General features: G+C 37.2%; 1 protein-coding gene across 8 annotated transcripts in view; it reads left to right on the forward strand.

Annotated features, from left to right (window-relative positions):
- Positions 1 to 26,430, forward strand: part of PDS5B (PDS5 cohesin associated factor B) — a 189,311-nt gene that overhangs the window by 33,220 nt on the left and 129,661 nt on the right. The window lies entirely within an intron of this gene.

Here is a 26,430-nt window from a genome sequence, read left to right on the forward strand (position 1 = left end):
GACAGTTCTGTTCTTCCAAAATTTGAAACAGCTCATCAAGCCTGATGTTTCTTTTTGGGAAGATTTTAACTTAGTTTCTTTAATGATTACTGCTCTATTCAGGTTTCAAATTTCTTCTTGAATAATTTTTTGTTAATTATATTTTTTCTAGGAAATATCATCTAAAATAGCAAATTTATTGGCATAAAGCAGGACTCAGTAAACTATGGCCTGTCACAGGCTGCCTGCCTCTTTTTCTAAATAAAATCTTACTGGAATATAGCCACACCTAATCATATTGTCTGGTTGCTTTAGTGTTATAAATGCAGAGATGACTAGTTATGACAGAAGGTATGAGTCCCAAGCCAAAAACATTTACTGTCTGGTCTTTTAAGAGAAAGTTTGCCAATCTCTGGTTTGAATTACACTTTATCATTCTTTCAATATTTCTTTTAATCTCTGTATTTAACATCTCATTTTTTTCCCCTGATGTTAATCTTTTTTTTTTTTTTTCCTATTCTTGATTAGCCTCACTAGAGACTTGCTAATTTTGGGCTATTTAGATGCATTCTCTTATTTAATTAACTAATTTCTGCTCTTTTTAAATCTTCTTTCTCTGTTCTTTGAATTCATTCTCATTTTATTCTTAATTTCTTTTCCTGGCTTAAGTTTAGTGCCTAGCTTATTTGTATTAAACTTTCTTCTTTTCAGTATAAACATTTAAGGCTATATATTTCCCTCACTATACCACATTTCCTAATTCCTACAAGTTTTGTATGTATTATTTTCTTTACTACTCAATTATAATTATTTGCATATTTTTACATTTCCTAACACATGGAAATGACTTTTTTTTTTTTAAACTGACAATTACATTTTAGTAAGGAATATGTGGTGGGTGAGATTTGGATTAGTTTGAATTTGTTGAGACATGCGTTATGTACCAGATAGTCATTAGTTTTTGTAGATGTTACATATGTGCTTGAAAAGACTGTGTAAGGGTACAAAGTTCTATAAATGACCAACAAAACTTACTTGTTCATTACCTTAAGTCTTCTATGTCTTTACTAGTTTTTGTAGTATATAATCTATGAGTAGTGGAAAAGTGTGTTAAAACTCTTGTACTGTGCCGGTGGACCTGTTGGTTTGTCCCTCCAGGTCTATCAGTTTTTATTATTTTCATATTGTTTAATAGTTAATATAAATTAATTTTTTTCTGATAATTTGAATCTTTTAATCATTTTGTGATGGCTTCTGTGTGTGTTACAATTCTTTGTTTTTAAAAATTTGTTCGGTGTGATAAGAATGTAGGTGCCTGTTACAGCCCATTCAGGTTCTTGCCTGCTGCACAGAAAAAGCCAGTACACTGAGCCAACAGGTATTGCAGCAGAGAAAGAATTTAGTTGCAAGGCAGCTGAGTGAGGAGAATGGGAGATAGTTCTTAAATCTGCCTTGCCAAGAATTTGGAGACTAGGGGTTTGGCTGGCAGGCAGGCAGGCAGGGGTCTTGGGAATGAGTCTGCTGACTGGTTGAGTTGGAAATGAAATCACAGGGATGTCAACTGTTTTCGTGTGCTGAATCAGTTCCTGGGTGAGGGTGACAGGACCAGTTGAGTCATTTTCTTAGTATGGGTCGCTGGTCTGCATGGCATCAGTTGGTAGAACAGAATGCAAAGTTTGAAAAAGATCTCAAACACTAGGTTTAGGTTTCATAGTAGTGATGAAAGAACAATTGGAGAAGTTACACATCTTGGACCACTGGCTACATGATTCCTGATCAGCAAGTAATTATAAAAAAGAGGGTTAGGGAACAATGACTGGTTACTATTTATGCTTATATCTTAGTAGAATTGAGGCCCCTACCATAATTCTAAGCTTGTGGCCTTGTGTTTGTTATACAAAGTTGGTTTTGGTCCCTCAACAGGGAGGGGTGGATTAGTCTTGGGAAGGGACTATTACCCTCCTTGCTTTAACTATATATAAACTATAAACATAGTAACGTTGTTAGCCTGACCTATGTATAGGAATAAGCAAAGGCAATTAGCTTGTGAGGTTAGAAGCAAGATGGAGTCAGTTATGTTAGATTCTCTCACTGTTATAATTTTGCAAGGGAGGTCTTATACCCACCTTTCTTGTTGTTATAAATTTCATTTTCTTTTTGCCTTATTTTTCCCTTTTCTTTGCTTGCATTTATTTTTATTTTTATTTTTTATTTTTAAAAAAAGTTTAGTTACTTTCATTCTTCCACGATCCATTTCTTTTTTCTTTCTGTTAGGGAAATTACAGTTTATAATCTATTTCTTCCTTTTTTCTTTTTTTGTTGTTGTTGTTGAGACAGAGTCTGGCTCTCTCTCCAGGCTGGAGTGCAGTGGCATGATCTTGGCTTACTGTGACCTCCATCTCCCGGGTTCAAGTGATTCTCCTGCCTCAGCCTCCCAAGTAGCTGGAAATACAGACGTGTGCCACCACGCCCAGCTAATTTTTGTATTTTTGGTAGAGATGGGGTTTCACCATATTGGCCAGGCTATTCCTTTTTTTTTATTTTTTATTTTTATAAAAAAATTGTTACACTTGAAATTTTGCCTTCTGTGCTTAATTCCCTTAGTTCTTTGCAAAATTGACACAAAGGCCCTTTTACCAATCTGGTCAGTACTCCCCTTCCAACTTCCATGTTGATGTTGCCTAGCATTTTATTCTCCTTTTTATCCCCCAAGTTATACATGATATTATGTGTTTATATTTCGCTTTCATGTTTAGAGTTTCTTTTTCTTTATTTTCTCTTAACTAAGATTTCAAAGTTGTCTTTCTGTCCTCCAGCATCTCCTAATTTCATTAAAAATTTTTCATCTGTTTGTCTCTTGGCCCTGCATTTTGGGTAGTTTCTTCAGTTACTAATTTTTATGAAACTCTAGGCATGTTTAATCTGCTTAACCTGTCCATTGAGGTTTTGAAATCAACAATTACTTTTCATTAAAGTATTTGTTACTGTTCATTCTCTTGTTATTTTCAGCAGCCTCTTGTTGCTTGCTGATTTTGTGATTTCAGTTTTAAAAGTTTCTTTAAACATTCATATTTTATATTTTGACAATGAAATTTCAACATCTGAATTCATTGGGGGCATGAATCACTCTTGGTGTTTAGTTTTCTTATGTGTTTGTTAGTCCTTGGGAAAGGACTCATGTTTTGTTGAGCTTGATAGGTGGAAAATTTTGGTGCCTAAATTGAGAATTTTTTAACTCCACAGAAGATTTGTGTTTGCTTCTACTGAGAAATAGGATTTGTCATCTACCTGAGAACTTTCTACAGTCCAAGCTTAACTGGCAAAAGGGCAAATGCTGATATGCACATTTGCCCTTTTGCATCTCCAAGTGCATACTACTTACTGTTTGGGTTTCAGTTTACCCTTTTTTTGTGTGTGCAGATGAGAGACAGATGGTGAGTGTGGAAATGAAGGTTGGGTGTGGGTAGGTTCTTGTAGATTTTCCTTACTTCTTTGAGCTCAGCAATGTAATAACAGCTTTCTGCTGGATTTATTGGGCGTTTCAGGATATATAGTATTAATATATATGTTACTGGAAATGGACGTTCAATTTTTAAGCTGTATCTTTTTATTCATTCGCTCATTCATTTATTCATTCATTTTGAGACAAGATCTCACTGTGTAGCCCAGGCTAGAGTGCAGTGGCGTGTTCGCAGCTCACAGCCTTGACCTCCTGGGCTCAAGCGATCCTCCCACCTGAGCCTTCTGAGTATTTGGGACTACAGGGTGTGAGGTGACGAGATCATAACTGTCTGCAGCCTTGAACTCCTGATCCTCCCATCTCAGCCTCCCAAGTAGTTGGGACTACAGGTGTGCACCACCATGCCTGGCTAACCTATTTTAGTTTTACGTATACAAATCTCTGCACATTTCATTGTGACAGCACTAAAAATTAAAAAAATTCTTTTGTGTTTTTCTGTATTAATGTTTAATTTTATGTACCTGTTGTGATTCTCAGTTTGTGTCCCTCTTTTGAACTATTTGAGTCTCCTGATGTACTTGTTGATTTATCCTGATGGGGTTTTATGTATAAGTGGAATTTCATTTTATTTTAATTAGTTTCAGGTATTTTGAGAAGTTATTGAGATAATTTCTTAGGCTAGAGTTTGTAAATCAGGTTTTAATTAAAGTAGAAAACCTCAGAATGAAATATACACAAGAAGGATGTTACTTAATGAGACATTTTTTTCCCCAGTGTGTTTATGTACTGTGTTGTGCTGCAGTTAAAAAAAAAAAAAAAAAAAAAAGTTTGAAATGCATTGTCCTAGCTTTTAGTCTGTGAATTGTAGCCCAGACCAGTATTCTTTTTTTTTTTTTTTTTTTTTTTTTTTAAATGAAACAGGGTCTTGCTCTGATGCCCAGGCTGGAGTGCAGTGGGGAAGATCTTGGCTCAACCGCAGGCTCCGCCTCCTGGATTCAAGTGATTCTTGTGCCTCAGCCTCCAGAGTAGCTGGGATCACAGGCATGCACCACCAACGCCTGGCTAATTTTTGTATTTTTAGTAGAGATGGGGTTTTGCCGTGTTGGCCAGTCTGGTCTTGAGCTCCTGACCCCAAGTGATCTGTCTGCCTGGGCCTCCCAAGGTGCTGGGATTACAGGCATGATCCACTGCATCCAGCTCCAGACCAGTATTCAAGTGAGATGTTTTGTAAAGCTGAGCTGCTTTGAAGGTCTGTGGCACCCATAATCCCTTTCCTACTGAATTGTTGAAGGGCTAGAGGACCCTGTGAATGCAGTTACAGGTGTGGAGGGAGGTAAGCCAGACTGTGGTCCTATGTTCTTCCTCAACTACAAACAGAACTTTGCTTTTTCTGTGTTTTGTAACTTAGAATTTAGGGGAGATTGGCTTGAAAAGAGGGCTCATTTGCTAAAGTGTATTGGAAAACCATTGTTAGATAATCAAGGCTTTAAGGCTGAATTCGACCTTGTCTTTAGATAAGCCATTAAATAGGCAACATTTGTGATTTTTTTCTTCTTTAATTATTGTAGTCAGTCTTTGGTTTTGCCTCCTGCTTTTCTAGAACAAATGTAATGAGGAGCCTCCTGTCACCATCCTACTCATTTTTGGCATGTTTTCAGTCTCGATGGTTTTTTTATTTTCTTTGCCTTGTCTGCAGTGAAGAAAGAGTAAAGGTGTTGTACAACTGTGCAACTTACAGACATCTATGAGAATCCCTTATAAATGTACAGTGAGGCATTCCTAAATGTTCTGTTCATGGTGTCCTTAGCGTCTCATCATTTTTTCATGGAGCCAAAATAGAATATGTAACAGTTCTGTTTTAGTTAGATACAAGTAGCCTAATAAGTATTTATGGTTTAAGAATTATATGTTCAATCAAATAAAAACATTCCCTTTTTATCCTTAAATAATGACATATGCTTACTGATCTGATGTGTGTGCCTGTTGGGCATATGCAAAGTTCTTAAGTCTTGGAATCAGACTGAATACTGCCACCTTTGTTTCCTGTTTTCCATTGATTTCTATCTAGTACTTTTTATCACATCAGCTGCCCCAAAACCTAGCTTCTCAAAGATATATTACCTTCAAAAAGAAGGTAGAACAATGATCTCATGTTCAAATGGAACTACCTTGAGCTGGTAAGCTTACCTGGTGTCTGACAGATCTTGAGAATAGCTGTATTTTCCTTGAGAACTTAAAATATCCCCCAATGCCTGTGCATTTGCTGTGGTATCTAGGGGTCTCTGAGATGTCTTGTTTTACAGTTTGGTAACTGCAGGTGCAGTGCTTTACAATCTGTGCAGTAATTAAGCAGATGGATGCTATCTACATTTTATGGAAGAGAAAATGGAGTCAACTTTGTAGAATTAGTTATAGATATTTGTACAAAGCTGCTCTGTTGTGTTATTTGCTTCTCACAAGACAGTATATACTTTATAGTTTATTTCTGATTGGTACTTTAAAAATATGTAGTTCATTTCCTGGGTTGTTTTTTACTCTTTTTGAGGAAGAAAGTTTTTAAATTTTTTTTATGTTTGCAAGGGGGTTGAAAAGAAGTATCTTTTTTCTAGCAGAACCATTTTCTGTATTGCAGTTCTTTGCATTGTGAGTTTGTTTTCCTGGGAAAATGAAGGAAAAAATAGAAAAATTAATTTGCAAATTAGCAGTTGCAGTAATTGCATTAATTAATCTGTAAAGAACAGATTATATTTAATATTGTTGGAATGATAAGTATTAAAGATTGCCAAAAACTGCAAGTACATGATACAGTAAGATAAAAGAATTGTAGAGTTTTAGATCTGGAAGGTGGGATGAGGATGGAGATGAGGGTTGGGTCATCTAATTGAATTCTTCCGTACCGTTTAAGATGTTACAGTGGGAGGTGGAGGAGAAAGTAAAAAGGGAGAGAGAGAGAGGTTAGTGGGGAGGAGGAGAAGGAGGAGGAAAGAGGGTGATACTGTATGATTGTGTTCTTGTTAAAGGCAGAAGCACTTTTGACATTTCAGAATATTTACTCTCTTGGCTCCTGCCAGAGTATATAATCTAGAATAGATAGATCTGTTGCCCAAACTTCATTTAAAGTTCAGTTTTAAGGGAAAAAAATGTTAATAGAGAACAGCTTTGAAGGATAGGCAATCCATAATACCTATAGATTATTAGTTTTCTTTCTTTTAGGATTGCTTTCAGAAAATACTTTATTACAAATACTTTGAAATAACGTATCTACAAGAGATGTATCCTTTCTTCCATCCCAAGCTCAAATCATTTCTATGTTCTATTTTTACATATTTGCAGTAATAATACAAGTAATTTTGAGCTTGGTGTGGTGGCTCAGGCCTGTAATCCTAGCACTTTGGGAGGCTGAGGCAGGTGGATCACTTGAGGTCAGGAGTTCGAGACCAGCCTGGCTAAGGTGAAACTCTTTCTCTACAAAAAATACAAGCTCTGGATGTGGTGGCAGGTGCCTGTAATCCCAGCTACTTGGGAGGCTGAGGAAGGAGAATTGCTTGAACCTGGGAGGTGGAGGTTGGCATGAGCTGAGATTGTGCCACTGCACTCCAGCCTGGGTGACACGGCGAGACTCTGTCTCAGAAAAAAAAGAAAAAATTATGCTCTATACTTCCCATTAATTTAATTATCTACATTTTTGGGGGTGTTTTTTATTGCCCAATAGGTACTGTTTTGGTGTATGTTACAGTAGTGTTTATTTTACAAAAAATACTATTAAACCCACACGTGTGCACATACTACACACTTGAGCTTTTCCCACTCGTTAGTACATTAGTATTATTGGCTAATGCTGTTACTTTTTTTCTTTGTAATGACTGCATAATATTCCACAGTAAAGATTTACCACACTTCATGTAGCTGTTCCCTTGTCGATGTCAGATATTTTTTTCTGCTTGTTGTAAACAGTGCTAAGATACATATTCTAGTACATTTATATTGACATTTTTATTCCTGTGAGAATTGGAAGAGAAGTATTGCTAGGTTGAAGGGAATGTATCATTAAAATTTAATAGATATTAACACAATTTTTTTCAAAAAGGCTGTAATAATTCACATTTCCAATAACATCTAACAGAACACTGGTTTTCAGATTTTTCTCTGTGAAACTTCTTGATAAGAGAAGTTGGGGATATTGGAATATCCATCACTCAGTTCAGCCAGAGCAGCTCTTTTTTAACCTATTTGATGTATTGCACATTGTTATAATGTTTTGGTTAGAAGAGTGTGTTTCATGATTAAAATAAGTTTGAAGAATCATTGCTCTGAGTTGTTCATTTTTTTTTTTTAACCTTTTCCTTTTTTTCTAGGTCAAACCAGACATTGAGATCACTGGCTTTTTGGATACCTTGTGTTGGCTACAATTCTTGTAGAATTTTTTCTACTGAATCATACTTTAAGTACTTTGAATTGTACTTTGGCTTGCATTGAAGAATAAAAAGGAGTGACTAAAACTCACTTCTGTGCTTATTCTTGATAGAGTTATCCATTACATTACCCACTGACCCATTAGGTTTCAGCGAGGATGTAGATGTCACATACAGCTTCACTTCTCCTCAGTAGCTCTTAGACAATGTTAAACTTATGGTTGATATTTCTTATTCATCTTATGCCCTTTGATTTATTGGTTTTGTACCTTACTTACAGTGCTTTTATAGTTTATTTTTGAAATAAACCAAGAAGTTAAGTGTGCCTCTCTGGCCATTTCCAGCCATATAACCATGTAAGCAGGTATGATGTAGTTCTAATTCTGCCATTTGGGAACTTTCTGATCTTGGGCAAAATCAGTGAATTTCTCTTGTCCCAGTTTTCTTCATTTGTTAAATATGGATGATAATAAAATCAGAGTTGATGATTTTCCAAAAACATCTTTCAGCAAATTCAGTGACTAGTTTATAGGCTTTTAATGGGTTACTTAATGAAAGCCAAAAAGAAAAGAAAGAAGATACCCAATTGCATTCAACTAACAGAAAGTGAATGTATGGGCCAAGACAAACATAGCTCAGATTTGGAGTTTCCAGGTGGTGTTCCTTAACGTCCTTGAGATGTTAGAAGCAGTGTTCCTTAACTTTCTTTTTTGACTGTAGACGTTAGAGAATACATCACAAGCCCTGATCCTTCTTCCCAGAAAAATGTACATTATCACATGCATGCAAACTCTGTATACTTTTAAATGACTATAGATGGTTCATAGACCTCCTGAAGACCATTTATGGGTTTCCTATGTAGAACCTGAGTGTAAGAACAGACCTAGAGCAGTAGTTCTCAGTGTGGGGTGATTTTGCCCTGCAGGGGACACTTGGCAATGTCTGGAGACATTTTTGGTTGTCACAGCTGGGGATGGTGATGGTGTGTGTGCGCTACTCACGTCTAGTGGCAGAGCCCAGGGATGCTGCTGAACATTCTACAATGTACAGGTGCGTCCTGACCTCTACCTGCAATAAATACTTTTTGGCAAAAAACCTGAGAGTGCTGAAGTTGAGAAGCCCTGATCTAGAGGAAGTGATTAATGGGATTTCTTTAAAAAATCCTTCAGAAATGTAATTGTTCTCTGGCCTTCTTTGATAGTAGTTGGGTAGTAGATAGTGCAGGGTTAAAATCTCTGGGCCTCACTCTGTGTTGAATATTCTTCCCTCAGGTATTTGCATGGTTTATCATCATTCTTTTTCAGGTTTCCGCTCAAATGTCACCTGGTCATAGAGTCCTTTCCAGTCTTTGCAAGGTAAAACAGCTCCCTCCCCTACTTAGTCTTTTTTTTGTTTTTTTCCTCAGACGGAGTCTCACTCTGTTGTCCAGGCTGGAGTGCAGTGGTGCGATTTCGGCTCACTGTAACCTCTGCCTCCTGGATTCAAGCCATTCTCCTGCCTCAGCCTCCCGAGTAGCTGAGATTACAGGCATGCGCCACCATGGCCGGCTAATTTTTGTAGTGTTTTTATGGAGACATGGTTTCACCATGTTGGCCAGGCTGGTCTCGAACTCCTGTCTCAAGTGATCCAGCTGCCTCAGCCTCCCAAAGTGTTGGGATTACAGGCATGAGCCACCACACCTGGCCACCCCTATTGACTCTTTTTTTGTTTTTTTGAGATGGGATCTCACTCTGTTGCTCAGGCTGGGGTGCAGTGTTGGGATCGTGGCTCACTGTAACCTCAACATCCCTAGACTCAGGTGATCCTCTCACCTCAGCCTCCCGATTATCTGGGACTAATTTTTTTTCGTATTTTTTGTAGTGGTAGGATTTCATTGTATTGCCCAGGCTGGTCTCAAACTCCTGGGCTCAAGCAGTCCACCCGCCTTGACCTGCCAAAGTGTTAGGATTACAGGCATGAGCCATGGCGCTTGGCCCCTATTTTTCTTAACATTTTACGTTATCTAACACACACTTGACATTTGTTGTTTTCCTTCAACTTTAATATAAGCTATGCCATGAGAACAATAATCTTTGGCTTTCTCCTACTGTTATATTCCCCAGTCAACAGTACCTCGGATATAATAGGTGCTCAATAAATATTTGTTGTTGAAAGAATGAATGATCTGTCTGTATTGTGGCAAGTCTGATTGTATTGTTTTGGCAGAGCCCAATGTTTTAGAGATCAAAGGTGCAGTAAAGTTGACAATTTTTTGTGAAAATTAGGAGTTCTTACCTAAGTTGTCAGTTGGATATAGTATAGGCTAGGAATATGCATCTAAAGGCAAAGCCAGGATTTAAGAAAAAAAAAAAAAGTTATTTGGCTTCTTTGCAATACGAATTGAGCACCTGAAGTTGTATTCTAAACTGTTTTCTAAACTTGTCTGACCATAGGAATTGTCTGAGACATTCCTTAAAAATGGCAGGTTCTGAAACTTCTCCCCCCACCCGCTGAATCAAAATTTCTAGAGGAGGAACCAGAATATCCTTATTAAAAACAAAGAGGGAAAGAATAATCTTCAATAGATGACACTGGGACAACTGGATTTCCACATGCAAAAGAATTAAGTTGGACCTCTCCTTCACACAGCGGATAAAAATGAGCTCAAAATGATCAATGATGTAAATATAAGATTTAGGCGTATATACTTTTAGAAGAAAATATGGGAGTAGAATTTTATGACCTTGAATTTATTAGCACAAACAATAAAAAATATATATTGGACTTTATAAAAATTAAAAACTTTTCTGCATCAAAGGACATTATCAAGAAAATGAAAACATAACCTACAGAAGAAAATTTTTGCAAGTCATATCTCTAATAAGGATTTAATGTCCAGAATATATAAAGAGCTCCTACAAGTCAATGACAAAAAGACAACCTAATTTAAAAGTGAGCAATGATCTTGAATAGACATTTTTCCAAAGATACACAAATGACCTGTAAGCACATAAGATACTCAACATCATTAATCATTAGGAAAATAAAAATCAAAACCATAATGAGGTTATACTGCACACCTACTAGGATGGCTATAAAGAAACAAAACAAAACCATAAATAACTGTTGGAGAGGATGTGGAAAAATTGGAGCCCTCATTTGCTGGTGTAGCTCACTGCTGCTGTGAGAAAAAGTTTGGTGGTTCTTCAAAAAGCTAAACATAAAGTTACCATAAACTTAGCAATTCCACTGCTAGCTGTATACTGTAAAGAATTGAACAGGGACTTAAATGGGTATTTGTACAGCCGTGTTTATTGCAGCATTGTTCATAGTAGCCAAGAATGGAAACCAAGTGTCTACCAGCAGAAGAATGGATAAACAAAATGTGGTATATACATATAATATTCAGTCATAAAAATAATTGAAGCTTTGGGCCGGGTGTGGTGGCTCATACCTGCAATCCCAGCACTTTGGGAGGCTGAGGCGGGCGGATCTTGAGTTCCGGAGATAAAGACCATCCTGCCCAGCATGGTGAAACCCCGTCTCTACTAAAATACAAAAAACTAGCCAGGCGTGCTGGCGCACGCCTGTAGTCCCAGCTACTCAAAAGAATTTAAGTTCTGACATGTGCTGTAACAGGGATAAACCTTAAAATATACTCAGTGAAATTTGACGGAAAAGGACAAATACTGTGATTCTACCTACATGAGGCACTTAGGGATAGGCAAATTCATAGAGACAGATAGTATATTAGAATTACTAGGGGCTGGGGAAAAGAGGGCATGGGATGTTATTGCTTAATGGTTACAAGTTTCTTTCTGTTTTGGTTGATGAAAACGTTTTGGAAATGGTAGTGGTTGCACAATATTGTAAATATAAGTAATGTCACTCAATTGTACACTTAAAAATGGTAGATTTTATGTTACATATATTTTTACACAAAAAATAAATGTATTAGATCTAAAACTATTGAATCGTACACTCTAAAAGATGAATTGATATGTGAATTATATCTTAATAAAACTATTTAAGGAAACAAAAACACAACCAGCTATCCGTGTTTGAACAACAGTGTCACAAAACAAAGTTGTTGATTTTAGCCAGGAAGCATATAAGGTAGATGTAATCAGTGAGACTAGATTTAGATTAGATTTAGTAATATTAATCCATATGCATTCCCTCAAAACTAATGTCTTTGAGGAATATATCAAGTGTGTATGTACTATAATGATTTTGTTAAGCTTTTCCCATTATAGGGAAATTTATTGAGAAACTTACCAAATTAAACTTTTTGGTCGACTTGACATCCTAATTTTTCTTATAACCCCTCCCCCAGTTTACTCATTATTATTTTATCTACAAGGTACATAACTTTGTAAGCAGATTTATTAAATATTTATCATTATGGATACTATGTTACTTTAATTAGGTAGAATTAACAATTGTACTCTCATTTGCCCTGTATACAGTATGGTACATTGGGTCCTTAGGTATCAATACTTTTATGCCCATTTTATTTTCATCTTAAAAAGATACAATGTAGTGTTATGCAGTGCCTCATGGATTTCTGTCTCAACCTCATTCTCCTACTAAACTATATACTTCTCTCCTGTTTTCTACTATATCCTCTCTTCAAATACTTTTGTGTTATCTTCCAGTTGTTCAGAGCTTCCTGTTACTGCTTCAAGCTTCTTTCAGTCCCTCATAGATTCCCGCAGTCTTCCTGTGTTCTTGCTGGTATGTCTTTGTCTTTGGAAGTTCTCTTTCTAAAATATAAATCTCATTTCTTTGTAAATTTCTTAGAAAAGAAAGAAAAATAAATTACAACTGCCTTATATGATAATGACCAAACTCCTTAAAGCCTTAGATTAACTGGTCCCAATTTCTTTTATAACACCTTCAGCAATATGTGCACATGTATATGTACATGCACAGAATCTGGCTGATTCACTTTTGTTTCAGTACTTTTTTCCTTTCTATTTCAATTAGTATCATTTTGTTTATCCATTCACCAGTTAATAGATATTTGGATTGTTTATACTTTTTGGGCATTATGAATACTGCTATAAATATTCTGGTAAAAGTCTTTGTGTGGATATAGGTTTTCTCTTGGATGGACACCTAGAAGGGGGAATTGCTGGGTCATATGGTAAATTTACATTTACTTTTTTTATTTTTTTATTTTTTTTTTTGAGAACAGGGTCTTACTCTGTCACCCAGGCTAGAGTGTAGTGATGCGATCTCGGCTTACCACAGCCTCCACCTTCAGGGTTCAAGGGATTGTCTTGCCTCAGCCTCCTGAGTAGCTGGGATTACAGGCGCCCGCCACCACACCTGGCTAATTTTTGTATTTCTAGTAGAGATGGGATTTCACCATCTTGGCCAGGCTGGTCTCTAACTCCTCACCTCGTGATCCACCCGCCTCAGCCTCCCAAAGTGTTGGGATTACAGGTGTGAGCCACCGCGCCCAGCCAACATTTAACCTTTTAAGATACTGTGAAACGTTTTCCAAAAATGGCTCCAGCATTTTACATTCCCACAAAATATGAGGGTTCCAGTTTCTTCACAGCTTCAACAATACTTCTTACTGCCTTTTTTTTTTTTAAATTTATTTAAAAGAGGCAAGGCCTTACTCTGTCACCTAGGCTGGAGTGCAGTAACTCGATCATAGCTCACTGTAGCTTTGAACTCCTGGGCTCAAGCCATCCTCCTGCCTCAGTCTCCTGAGAAGCTAGGACTACAGGCACGCACCACCATGTCCAGCCAATTACATTTTTTTTTTTTTTTGGTAGAGATCGGGGAGGTCTCACTGTATTGCCCAGGCTGGTCTAGAAATCCTGCCCTCAAGTGACCCTTCTGCCTTGGCCTCCCAAAGTGCTGGGATTACAGGTGTGAGCCACTATGCCTGGCTTTTTTTTTTTTTTTTAAAGACAGAGTCTTGCTCTGGTGCCAGGCTGGAGTGCAGTGGTGCAATCTCGGCTCACTGCAACCTCTGCCTCCGGGTTCAAGTGATTCTCCTGCCTCAGCCTCCCAAGTAGCTGGAATTACAGGCATGCACCACCACGCCAGCTAGTTTTTGTATTTTTAGTAGAGACGGGGTTTCACCATGTTGGCCAGGATGGTCTTGATTTCTTGACCTCGTGACCCACCTGCCTCGGCCTCCCAAAGTGCTGGAATTACAGGCGTGAGCCACTGTGCCCTGCCTGGCCTGTCTTATTAATTAGTGCCATTGTACTCGTCTAAGCTATAAAATATCTTTGTCCCTTGAGTTTCTGGATGGGCTAACATTTTTGTTTCTGTTCAGTTTGCTCAGATTTTCTAGTATTCAGATTCTTTTTTTTTTTTTTTTTTTTTTTTTTGGAGACAGTCTCGCTCTGTTGCCCAGGCTGGAGTGCAGTGGCGTGATATCTGCTCACTGAAAGCTCCGCCTCCTGGGTTCACGCCATTCTCCTGCCTCAGCCTCCAGAGTAGCTGGAGGTAGCTACAGGCGCCCACCACCATGCCTGGCTAATTTTTTGTATTTTTAGTAGAGATAGGGTTTCACCGTGTTAGCTAGGATAGTCTTAGATCTCCTGACCTTGTGATCCACCTGCCTCGGCCTCCCAAAGTGCTGGGATTACAGGCGTGAGCCACGGCGCCTGGCCTAGTATTCTGACTCTTAATTTCCAATTCAGCGTTCCTTAAGAGCCTGAAGTAAAACGAGAAAACTTGACCTCTTGTCATTGCTCTGCCACTTACTACAGGGTGACTGTATGCAAGTTCGTCAGCTTTCTGAACTTCATTTCTGTAAAATAGGGATAATTCCCACTTTCATAGAATTTTGAAGGAAAATGTGTGCATGAAAGAGCTTTGAAAACCATGATCTTTCAAAAATTAAAGCTGCCATGCTTACGTATATAAAGTATCAGAAATGTGTACAGGGATAGTAGGCAGAATTGGCACTATATTGTAATGGTAAGGCATTTGTTACTAAACTTGGTATGTAAATTTCCTCATGGAGCTTTTTTCATATGGAAGTGTTTGGGTCTGATTATTAGAGGATTCAACAGTGTGCCAGAGATGGAAAACCATTAGGTTAAGGGCATAGGCTTTGGGAATCAGATGTGGCTCAATATAAGTTTAGTTGTTGATAACTTTAGCATAGTTATTTAACCTCTTTGAACCTCAATTTTCTCATTTATAAATGGGCACAATTATGTAGTTCATCTTAGTAAGAACATTTATTCAGCTTTTGCTTTTTAACCAGCATTGTGTTATGCATTAGGTGTGTAGCAATGAACAAATTAGGATCCTTAAACTTTTCTCATGTAGTGTGCAGTTCAGAAGGGGAAACACATTAGAGAATTTATATTTACATTTATGATAAATTCTTTGAAGGAAAAGTGTAGGGGTGGTGTGACAGCATGTAGTAGGGATTTTATTTAGACTAAGTAGATTTGGGACAGCTTCCCTGATTGACAGGTGAGACTTGAAAGAGTAGTGTTAGCCAGGCATGAGGGCTAGAGAGGAGAAAAAGTTTCCTGAAGCAGAAGGAATAGCACACCCTGAGACAGAAGGATCTTGGTTAGTGTCTTCAAGGAATAGAGATGTGACTGGAGTGTAATGAGCAAATGGTCAGATTAGTATATTTGGAACTTATTCGAAGGGCAGTGGGAACCTATTTAAGAATTCTAAGTAAGGCAGTGATATGAAGAGATTAGTTTCTTAGGATCATTCTGGTTGCTCTCTGAAGAATGAATTGGATGTGGCATAGATTTATGTTGTGGTGAAGTAATGGCTAAATAAGGGTTGATTTCATTTACATTTTGCAAGGTAGCATTTATAGGACTTGATTGTTGATTGTAAATGTTGAAAGGGAATTGCCAAGCTTCATTCCCAGAAAACTGTGAGGAAGAAATGGGTACATGAAGGCAACACACACTGGAGAGGGAGAGGAATGAAGAATGAGGATTTTTTTTGGAGGGAGAAAAAAATTGGGAGACATTTTGTTTAGAGTATCTTGAGTTCACAGTATCTTTGAGAATACCCAAGTGGAAATGTTAAGTAGACAGTTGTATATGCGGACTAGAGTTGAAAAGAGAGGTCTTTATGGAGTAGGTATTAAAAGAAAGCTTAGGGCAATAGCCTTGGGAGAAAAACATAAACAGTAAAAAGAGAATTGAGCTCTGATAAGTTACTGATATTTGGAGGTTGAGTAGAAGAGAAGTCTACAAAGGAGACAGGAATAACCAGTAAGGTAGGAAAAAAATCAGGAAAAGGCAAAGTGTTACTAGTAGAAACAAAAGGAAAGTAATGTTTCAAGGAGGAGGTTGTGGTCAACTGTATATCATACTGCCGAGATGAATAAAATAAGGGTTAGAAAAGTGTTCACTTGATTGGCAACCTAGAGGTCAACTGATGACTTTTAGTTAGCTTTTACTGCATAACAAATCACCCAAAGACTTAATTACTGAAAAAAACTGTTCCCAATTGTGTATATTGGCAATTTGGGTTTGGCTTATCTGGGTGGTTCTACTGATCTGGGCAAGGCTTAGCTGATTTTAGCTGGGGTTGCTTATGCATCTACAGATGTGCCTCTGGTCACCTGGTGATTTGACTAGGGCTGGCTTGTTCATGATGACCACGGCGGGGACAGTGTGCCTCTGTGCATATAGGTTCTAATATTCTATTGGGGTAGCTTGGACTTGCTGACATCTCCATAGCAGAATTCCAAGAGCAGTAGGTAAGCTAACCCAGAGCGCAAACACTAAACTTCTCAATGTCCCGTTGCCCAAAGAGTCATAACACCATCTCAGATTCTAGGTCTGAAAAAACACTTTCATTTCTTGATGGGAGGAGCAACAAAGTCAGATTGTAAGGATGTAGATACAAGGAATGGAAAAATTTGTTGTCATTTTTTGCAATCTGCTACAGTGACTGCAGCAAAAGGATTTTGCTGATGGGGCGGAGTGTGGGGGTGGGGAACTGTTTGGAAGCTAGACTAGATTAGTATGGATAGTGAATGGGAATTGAAAGTAGATAGTATAGATTACTCTTTGAGAAGCTTGTCTGTGAAGGTAATTTGGGATAGAGGACAATAGCTGAGGCCGGGGAGGTATTTGTAGTCTAAGCAGGTATGTTGTATTTTCTTTCCCTTTCTGCCTGAATGCCTTCCATCCATCCAATAACAGAATATATTTGAATGCTGAGAGAAAGTATCTAGTAGACATAGAGGATGCTGGTACAGGGGGAAAAGGAGATAACTAATCAAATAAAAGTCTCTGAGTAGAGGATGGGATTTTGTGTGCTTATGAAGGGGCTAGTGTTGTGATGTGAGGAGGGCTATTTCCTTTCTGGTATTAGGAAAGAGGGAGGGAAGGAAGGAAGGGGGAAGGAGAGAAGGGAGGGAATGGGTGCAAATGTACATAGGCATGTAAATTGGGTGATAAGAGGCTGAGGAAGTTTCTGTTTCATGGCGCTTCTGTTTTCTCAATGAAGAAGCAGCAGTCTAAGTGGGGGCGGGGGGGGGTCGTTGTGCAAGAATGTGTTTTGGAGATTTGACGTGAATAGAAAAATTTGTAATTTTATCTGTTCCCCCACCCCCCACAATGGGATATTGAGTTGACTACTGACCAGAGAAATACTAATCATTCAATAAATGAGAGATATTATCACTATTAATACACAATAATTACTTGAAAGAGATTTAACAGAACACTTTCTGTGCTGTTAGAAACTGATGCAGGTTGAGATATTCCAGGGCCTGGGGCTCCTTTTCTGTTTGAGCCAGTTAAACTTTACTGTCCATAACATTGATGATTCTTAAAAAATGATATAGGCAAGTGACCATGTTTGCCCTTTACAAATAAACATTAGGAAAAATATGTATTCAGAGAAAGGGTCCAGTTTCTAAAAGAACTTCCTAAAGTATTCACCGTTACTCTGTTTTATCAGAACAAATAAGGAATAACATAAATACACTGATTTTGAATTAATAAAGATTAATTCAAGCTGCATGGTAGATTAGTCAAAAAATTGTATGTTGAAAAAAGCAGCTTTTTGTTTAAACAATTGGAAAATATGTAAATATGGCCTTCAAGTTATATGCTTAGGGGAGAATAGCATAATTTACTTAGTCTCTTGTCTCTTAGGAAAAACTCCCTTTAGATTTTTCGTTGTCCCTCAACAAGAATAAGCCTAACTTTTTAGACTGTTTAATTATTGTGTACTAAAGAGTTGTCTTTATGGAGGGCACCATCTGCTGGTTGTAAGAGGTAGCAGTTGTGGAGAAGACTGCCTTCTGCAGTTATATCAGACTCTTCACAAAATCTTATGTTTTCCTTTGAATTCCACCTCAAACCTGGAGTAAAATCCCAGAAGGAAAAACAGCTTTTAATTAACATGGCCAAGTACGGATTCTAGTAGTGATTTGATTTGATTTCTGTGGCTGTGAATTTAATGTCACACTGTGAATTTTTAAGAAAAATCAACATGAAACTGGCAGATGCTGGTCTTTATTTGTTGATTTGGATGCCTAAATCAACTAAAAAATAGGATTGCTTATTTTTATGGCTGCTCTTGCTCTTTAGTCAGTACTTTGTTTTCCTTTTCCATTCAGTGAAAATATCTTACATGTTTTTTACTACAGTCTCTTGTTTCGTTACATTTATGAATATTGATTTACGTCTGATAATATTAAAGAATGAATATTTCATTGATTTTTCTTCCTGGTACTCAGTGTGATTAAAAGATTCTCATATATTTCCTTTAATGATCATTTTATTTGAACTTTAAAAAAAATCTTTAGTATTAGAATATTTTCTTTTCTTTTTTTTTTGAGATGGAATCTTGCTCTGTCACCCATGCTGGAGTGCAATGGCATGATCTCAGCTCACTGCAACCTCCACCTCCCGGGTTCAAGTGAGTCTCCGGCCTCAGCCTCCTGAGTATCTCTGGGACTACAGGCATGCGCTACCATGCCCAGCTAATATTTGTATATTTAGTAGAGACGGGGTTTCGCCATGTTGTCCTGGCTGGTCTCGAACTCCTGACCTCAGGTGATCTGCCCACTTTGGCCTCCCAAAGTGCTGAGATTACAGGTGTGAGCCACTGTGCGTGGCCTAGTATTAGAATATTTTCTTATGCTTACTGTTCATACTGAACATAAAAATGTAAATATAATAATATACATATAATTTTTGAACTGAACTGTTTTCTGAAAATGCTTGTTTCAAATAACCCTTTGAAAGAAGGGAAATTCTAGGTTATAGTTTTACTGTAAAATGGTGGTAAATTTAAATTTTGTATTTTTTAAATGGAGAAATTGATAAATCAGCACATTGTTCTGTAATGTACCATAGTTTATAAAATGGAGTCTGATACAGGTCAGTTTTATATAACTATTTTCGAAGTGCAGTTATTTTTCATTTTTTGTTTACTCTACCTTAATGGTAAATAGTTGAGATTCCCCAAAGATGAAGGGAACTATTATATGTCAGATCATTTATTTGACTTTCTGTTTAAGGAGCAACTCTGTATCAATACCTGTTTTTCATTGACTTAATGATACCCTCTTCTTCTGCATTGCTCCTTTTCTGCTTCCTCTTTTTTCTTTTCACCTTTTTCTTATCTCGTAATTTGGTATTCATTCCCATCATTTTCTGGACACTTTTTTCTCAAAGGTCATCCTGTCAAGTTCAAGAGAGTATTTGCTGAGGTCATTTTGTATGTTTTCACCAAGGGTAATCATCACTATATATCACCCCTCCATCTTCAAACTTTTTTTGCCTAGGTTTTTGTAGTATCACTATATATCACCCCTTCATTTTCAAACATTTTTTCCCTAGATTTTTGTAACATTTACTCTAATTTTTCTAAAGTCGTTTTCTTGACTTTCTTTTGTTTTCCTTCTTTATCTCCCCTGTGGGCTCCCACCACCCCCATCACTATAGGTATTTCATTAAGATTTAGTGTTGGTATCTCAGCTCACCCTACCCATTTTCTTTACTCCTCTTGTAAACCCATAAAGCATGAACAATAAATGGTTCTAAAATATTTTCTCATTTTAGACCTTTTTTCTGGAACTTTAGATGTATAATCTACAGTTGCCTTCTAGAGCAAAGTTTATTTCTCTCAAGACTTAATCTCTCTCTGGGGTTTCCCCCATCTCCATTACAATGAGGGCAGAGCTCTTTCTTGTACATTTGCTCATCATTGCGTCCTTAGTACTTAGTATATCGCACCAAGTAAATTCTCAATAAATATTTAAATAAATGGCTTTCTAGGAACAAAGGTTTTGAATCTTATAATCATCTTCTGCTTCTCTGGTATAATCATTCATAAGTCTTTGAATCATTTTCTTGTTTTGTAGTCATTGCCTACAGTCAGTTCCTCGTTACTTCTTTCTTGGAATTTTGCAGTAGTTTTCTAACTAATTTTAATTTCTCCTATGTCTAGCTCTACTTTTTGTTGTAACCGTAATTTCTTTGAATAGTTCTGGTCATTCATTCAGTATTTCCTGAGTGCCTACTACTAATAGTAGCTATTATATGTGATAGATGCTAGCGTAAATGTTATACTCTACTTTTCTTAAGGAGCTTACAGTCTAGTGGGAGAGACAAAGACAGAAATAAGTACAATAGATACAATGTGATCAGTGCTAATTGTAGTAGATTCAAAGTGTGACTAGCTGTAGGGGAGGAGCCTAGCCCTGCCTGATTGAGGTCAGGAAAAGTTAAAATGAGACTTTAAGGTCTATAGAGTTTGCTTAGTAGACAAGGGCCAGTATGTTTTACTGGAGGAAAAACAACCTGTGTATATTCACAGAGGTGTTTCAAACCTTTCCTTACAATGCTGTTTATAAGACTGAAGTGCAAATTGAATAACCTCCCTCTTTATTATCTCTTATTTTTTCCGTCTTAGCTCCTTTTACTTCCTTCCACCTTCTCCTTCAGTCACACTTCTGGGACAGTAACTGAAATTTGCTCTCTGAGATTTATTCAGAATGTTTTTTTCTGTCTTTTTATTCTCTATATTATTACAACTTTACCCCTGTCCACTTAACAGAAGTGGTGTTTCTTTCAGTCTTATTTTTCCCAAGCTTGTTGTTTATTTCTGTTAGGATAATTTCAGAATCAACTGTGATTCACTTATTTAGGGGAATGTCTGTTTCTCTTCATGGATTTTGAGACCCATTTTACTCGTTTTGCTCTGTAGTTTCTGCTGTTGTGTTCTGCATATGAGGTGCTTGATGAATTTTTGACTACATGGATGAGTATATTTTACAGGGTCACTCTGTGGTCTGTGGCCATATTCATGTATTTGTTTTTATGAATGATGAACAGCTTTTGTCTCTGAGATAAGGCAGAGAGACTTTCTTCCACTCCAGACTCAGTGGAAGAGAAGCCTATCAAATTTATCAATCTTTCCCTGGAGTGCTTTGTCCTAGGCATTTGCTGAGTATCTTCTTTGGTTGAAGGAATGTAACTATGAACTTGGTTCTTGCTAGATAGTGTTTTTCCTAACCTGAAGTCATGCAGCTATTCTCTTGTATCATATTCTAAAAGCTTTTAACACTTTGCCTCTATATTTAGGTTGTTACTGTACCTGGAATTCATTTTGCGTATGGTGTGAAATATAGGTACAGTGTCCTTTTTAAAAGACATAGATATGGAAGTGTCTTCTGAACTTTTTATTGTATTCTCTCTGTTCTTTCCTAACCATCATCCCTACCACTTTTTTTCATGTACAGTTGCGTACCACACAACTTTTCTGTCAGTGACGGACTGCATATAATGGTGGTTCCATAAACTTACAATACTGTATTTGTACTGTACCTTTTCTATGTTTAGATATATTTAGATACACAAATACTTACCATTGTGTTATGGTTGCTTACAGTGTTCAGTATAGTAACATGCTGTACAGGTTTGTAGCCTTGGAGCAATAGGCCATACCATATAGCCTAGGTATGTAGTAGTCGGTTCCATTTAGGTTTGTGTAAGTACACTGTATGATGTTTGCACAACAATAAAATTTCCCAATAACATACTTATCAGAATGTACCCCATCATTAAGTGATGTATGACTGTGTACGGGAGGAACACAGATTTTTGGATGTTAATCTTGTATCCTGCAACCTTGATGAACTAACTAGTAGTTTATTTTTTGTAGATTCCTTTGGCATCTTCTTTGTAGACAATCATGTTGTCTGGATGTAGGGGCAGTTTCTTTTCCAATATGTATGCTTTTTATTTTCTGTTTCTTTGTGTGCTGCCTAGGGCTTCTAGCATTATGTTGAATAAAAGTGCTGGGAGTAGACATCCTTTCTTTGTTTCTGATCTTAAAGGGGAAGCATTTAGTCTTTTACCATTAAGTATTTGTGTTACCTGTTGTTACCTGTTGGTGACTTATGCTTGTTCTGGATGTCCCTGACTTATGATGGTTTGGCTTACAATTTTTTGACTTTATGATGGTGTGAAAGCAGTACACATTTGGTATGCTTCTTGACATATGATAGAAATGCACTTTTGGCTTATTGATATTTTAAATTTACAGTGGGTTTATTGGGACCTAACCTTATTGTAAGTTGAGGAACATCTATATATTGATGTTTTTACTTTTCATCCTTGCTAAACTCAGTCTTAATAATTCACATGTTTTATCTGTAAATCCTTTTGAAGTTTTTATGTACATAAACATATCATCTGTGAATAATGACTGGTTCATTTTAAATCCTTATACTCTTTATTTCTTTTTCTTCACCTTCTTTGTTGATTAGCATCTTTATTGCAGTGTCAAATTTTTAAAAAAGTGACGATAGTAGGTATGTTCCTGTAGTTCCTGAACACAAAGCTTTCAGTGGATTGTCAATAAACATTATTTATGCTGTAGGGTGTTTATAGCACCCTACTCTTCTCAGATAAAGGAAACTTTCACCCAGTTCTTAGTTTACTAAACTTGTTTCTTGTTTCGTTTTTGTTTTACAGTCATGAGTTGTTGAATTTTACCAAATTTTTCTTAATTTATTGAGATTTGAAAAAAATCAGTTTAGTATATAATTTAAATGTGATTTTCTTTTTAAGCCTGTTGCTGTGATGAATTTAACCTTGCCTTCCCAGGATAAACACTTAAGAATATATTGCTGCATTTGGTTTCCTAATGTTTTGTTTAGGAGTTTTGCATTTATGATTAAGATTTGTCTGTGATTTATTTTCTGTGATTGTTCTTTTCTGTTTTCCTTGTTTCAGATATGGACTCTCACTCTGTTGCCTAGGCTGGAGTTCAGTGGCGCACTCATAGCTCACTGCATCCTTGAACTCCTGGGCTCGAGTGATCCTGTCACCTCAGCTTGGCTAATTTTTTATTCATTTTAATTTTTTTGTAGAGGCAAGGTCTCGCTTTGTTGCCCTGACTGGTATTGAACTCCTGGCTTTAAGCAGTCTTCCTGCCTCAGCCTCCCAAAGTGCTGGGATCACAGACAGGAGCCATTGTGCCTGGCCTGTGATTGTTCTTGTTGGGTTTTGTTGTCAGAGTTATGCTAATTAGTTGCTTAAAATTAGTTGGGAAGGATTCCCTTGTTTTTCATTTCTTGGAACTATTTGTATGACATGGGAAATATTTCTTCCTTTATTTGGCAGGACTCACTAGTAAAGCCATCTAGACTTGGATATTTTTCCTTGTGGAAAGATCTGTTGATTGATTTTTTTTTCTTAATCTTTTTTTCTTTTTTCTTTTTTTCTTTCTTGAGTTAGTTTTGGTAATAAGGTGTAGTTTCTCAGTTTTATCTACATTTTCAAATGTTATATTATCAAATTTATAAGATTGGCCTGTGATTTTTTGACTTTGTTGATCCTACGCTTGTTTTCTTTTGATTCATTGATTATTAAGAAGTGCTTTAAAAAATTTAAATGTCTGGAGCTTTTCTTGTTATCTGTTTTGTTAAACTTTTTGTTGAAGTGTAACATACATTCAGAAAAGTGCAAAACTATGTCTTTAGCTCTATGACTTTACACAAAGTGAAAATACTTTTGTAACTAGCATCTCCGAAGTGTCTTTTCACCCCTCCTTCCGTTAACGTTTGTCCCCCAAAACATCACTGTCCTGACTTTTACCATCATAGATTAGGTTTCTCTGTTTTTGAGCTTATAAAAATGTAATCATACTCTTATGTAGTGTTTTTTGTCTGGCTTCTTTCACTTTGGTGTGTGTGTGGGTGCGTGTGTGGGTGTGTGGTGTGTGTTGAGACGGCGTCTGCTCTGTCACTCAAGCTTGAGTGCAGTGGTGTGATCTTGGCTTACTGTGGCTTTGACTTCCTGGGCTTAAGCAGGATTTTCACCTCAGCTTCCCGGGTAGCTGGGACCACAGGTGCACACCACCAGGCTTGGCTAATTTATCTTTATTTTTTGTAAAGTTGAGGTCTCACTGTATTGCCCAGGCTGTTCTTGAACTCCTGGGCTCGAGTGATCCACCTGCCTTAGCCTTCCCAAATGCTGGGATTACAGGTGTGAACCATCATGCCCATCCAGATGTTTGTAATGTTAATCCGTATTATTGTGTGAGGCAATGGTTTATTCACTCTCATGGCTGGTTTTTTTTTTTTTTTTTTTTTGCTCCCATTGTGTGACTATACTACAAGTTGCTATTAATTCTAGTGTTGATGGTCATTGTGTTTTCTGTTTTGGCAACTGAATGGTATTGCTGTGAACATTTTTTTATATGTCTTATGGTGGACAAACTATACGTTTCTATTGAGTAAATACCACAGAGTGAATCTGGGGCCTATTTATCTTTTTTTTTTTTTTAACTTGATGTTTAGCTTAACTGGTTTTAGTGTTTGCATGACATATTTTTCCATCCTTTTACTTTCAACATGTATCCACATTTTTCATTGTCTTTTAAGGTGTTTATATTGAAATTTAAAATCTTTTTCTTTTAACCTGATTGTGTATATTACATACACATATAGTACTTAGTGTGTGCTAAACAATGTTGTAGGTACTTTATATATAAATACACCTCTTAGTTTTCATTTGGCTAATTTGTCCTTGTTTTACTCTGTACTTAAAAATTATACTCCTTGGTTGTAAACTTTAGATTTGCAATTATATTCTTTCTCCGCTTTGAAGATAACATTTTGCTGTCTTCTGGCTTATGTTGTTGATGTTGAGAAGTCACCTGTTAGTTTATATGCTATTCCTTTCAAGGTACTGTGTGTGCTCTAAATTTTGTTTTCTGGAGTTATGATTATTTTAAATTTAATCCTGTTGGGCTTATTGAATTTGTAGGTTGGTATTTTTTTTCTTTTTTTCTTTTTTTTAATTATTATTATACTTTAAGTTCTAGGGTACATGTGCATAACGTGCAGGTTTGTTAGATATGTATACTTGTGCCATGTTGGTGTGCTGCACCCATCAACTCGTCAGCACCCGTCAACCCGTCATTTACATCAGGTATAACTCCCAATGCAATCCCTCCCCCACCCCCCCCATGATAGGTCCTGGTGTGTGATGTTGTAGGTTGGTATTTTATGATATTCTCTGTAGGTATTTGACCTCTGCTTCAATCTAGTCCTTCTGGTACTCTCATGAATCCCATGAATGAATCTCTCATTCTTCTCCCTCTATAACTTCCATGAATTGTAGGCTACATTTAGGCCTTTCTATCCTTAGGTATTTCAGTTGTATGTTTCACTGTGTTGCACTCCGGATAATTTCTTCTGACCTTTCTTTCACTTCATTTTTTTTTTTTTTGATGCAGGTGGAATGCAGTGGCGCAATCTCAGCTCACTGCAGCCACCACCTCCTGAGTTCAAGCAGTTCTACTGCAGCCTCCTGAGTAGCTGGGACTACAGGGGTGTGCCACCACGCCTGGCTGATTTTTGTATTTTTTGTAGAGATAGAGTTTTGCCATGTTGCCCAGGCTGGTCTTAAACTTTGGAGCTCAAGTGATCTGCCTGCCTCAGCTTCCAAAAGTGCTGGGATTACAGGCGTGAGCAGTCCCACCTGGCCGTTAATGGTTTTTCATATCTGCGAATACATTGACCTGTTGAGTTTTCAATTTCAGTAATTGTATTTTTTCATTTTTAGAAGTTCTATTTTAAAAAAATCTTCTAGTTTAGTCTTTATAATTTTTTTTGTTTCCTGTAGATATTTTTGGAATTGTCTTTTATTTCTTTAAGATTATAATAGTTCTACAATCTTTGATAGTTATACTATCAAAAATTGTGAGTCTGTTTCTGTTATCTGGTATTTCTGCTGGTTCTCCCTCATAGTTGCTTGGTTATTTTTGACTTGATACTGCTCATTGTTCTAGAAGCATCATAGTGGAGATTCTTTGATATTTAGGATGAAGGCACCCTTCTCTAGGCAGGACTTGGATTTACTTATGTTAGGTGCTTGCGACTGTATTAACCGGGAGTCTCTTGGGTGCATGTTTTGAGATTCTCTGGGCCACTTAGGTCATGTCAGCCCCAACAAGTGTGCAGGCACATGGCCAAAACTAATTACCTATTCCTTCCCTGTATTCGTGTTGCCCTTCTCTGTTTGGCACCAAAGCAGCCTTCTCAGCGGTTCCCTCTAGGCAGGTGGGGCTGGGGAAGGAGGTGTTCATTTCTAGTTTACC

This window comes from Macaca mulatta, chromosome 17 (genome assembly GCF_049350105.2).
Source record: "Macaca mulatta isolate MMU2019108-1 chromosome 17, T2T-MMU8v2.0, whole genome shotgun sequence".
NCBI classification, from domain to species: domain Eukaryota; kingdom Metazoa; phylum Chordata; class Mammalia; order Primates; family Cercopithecidae; genus Macaca; species Macaca mulatta.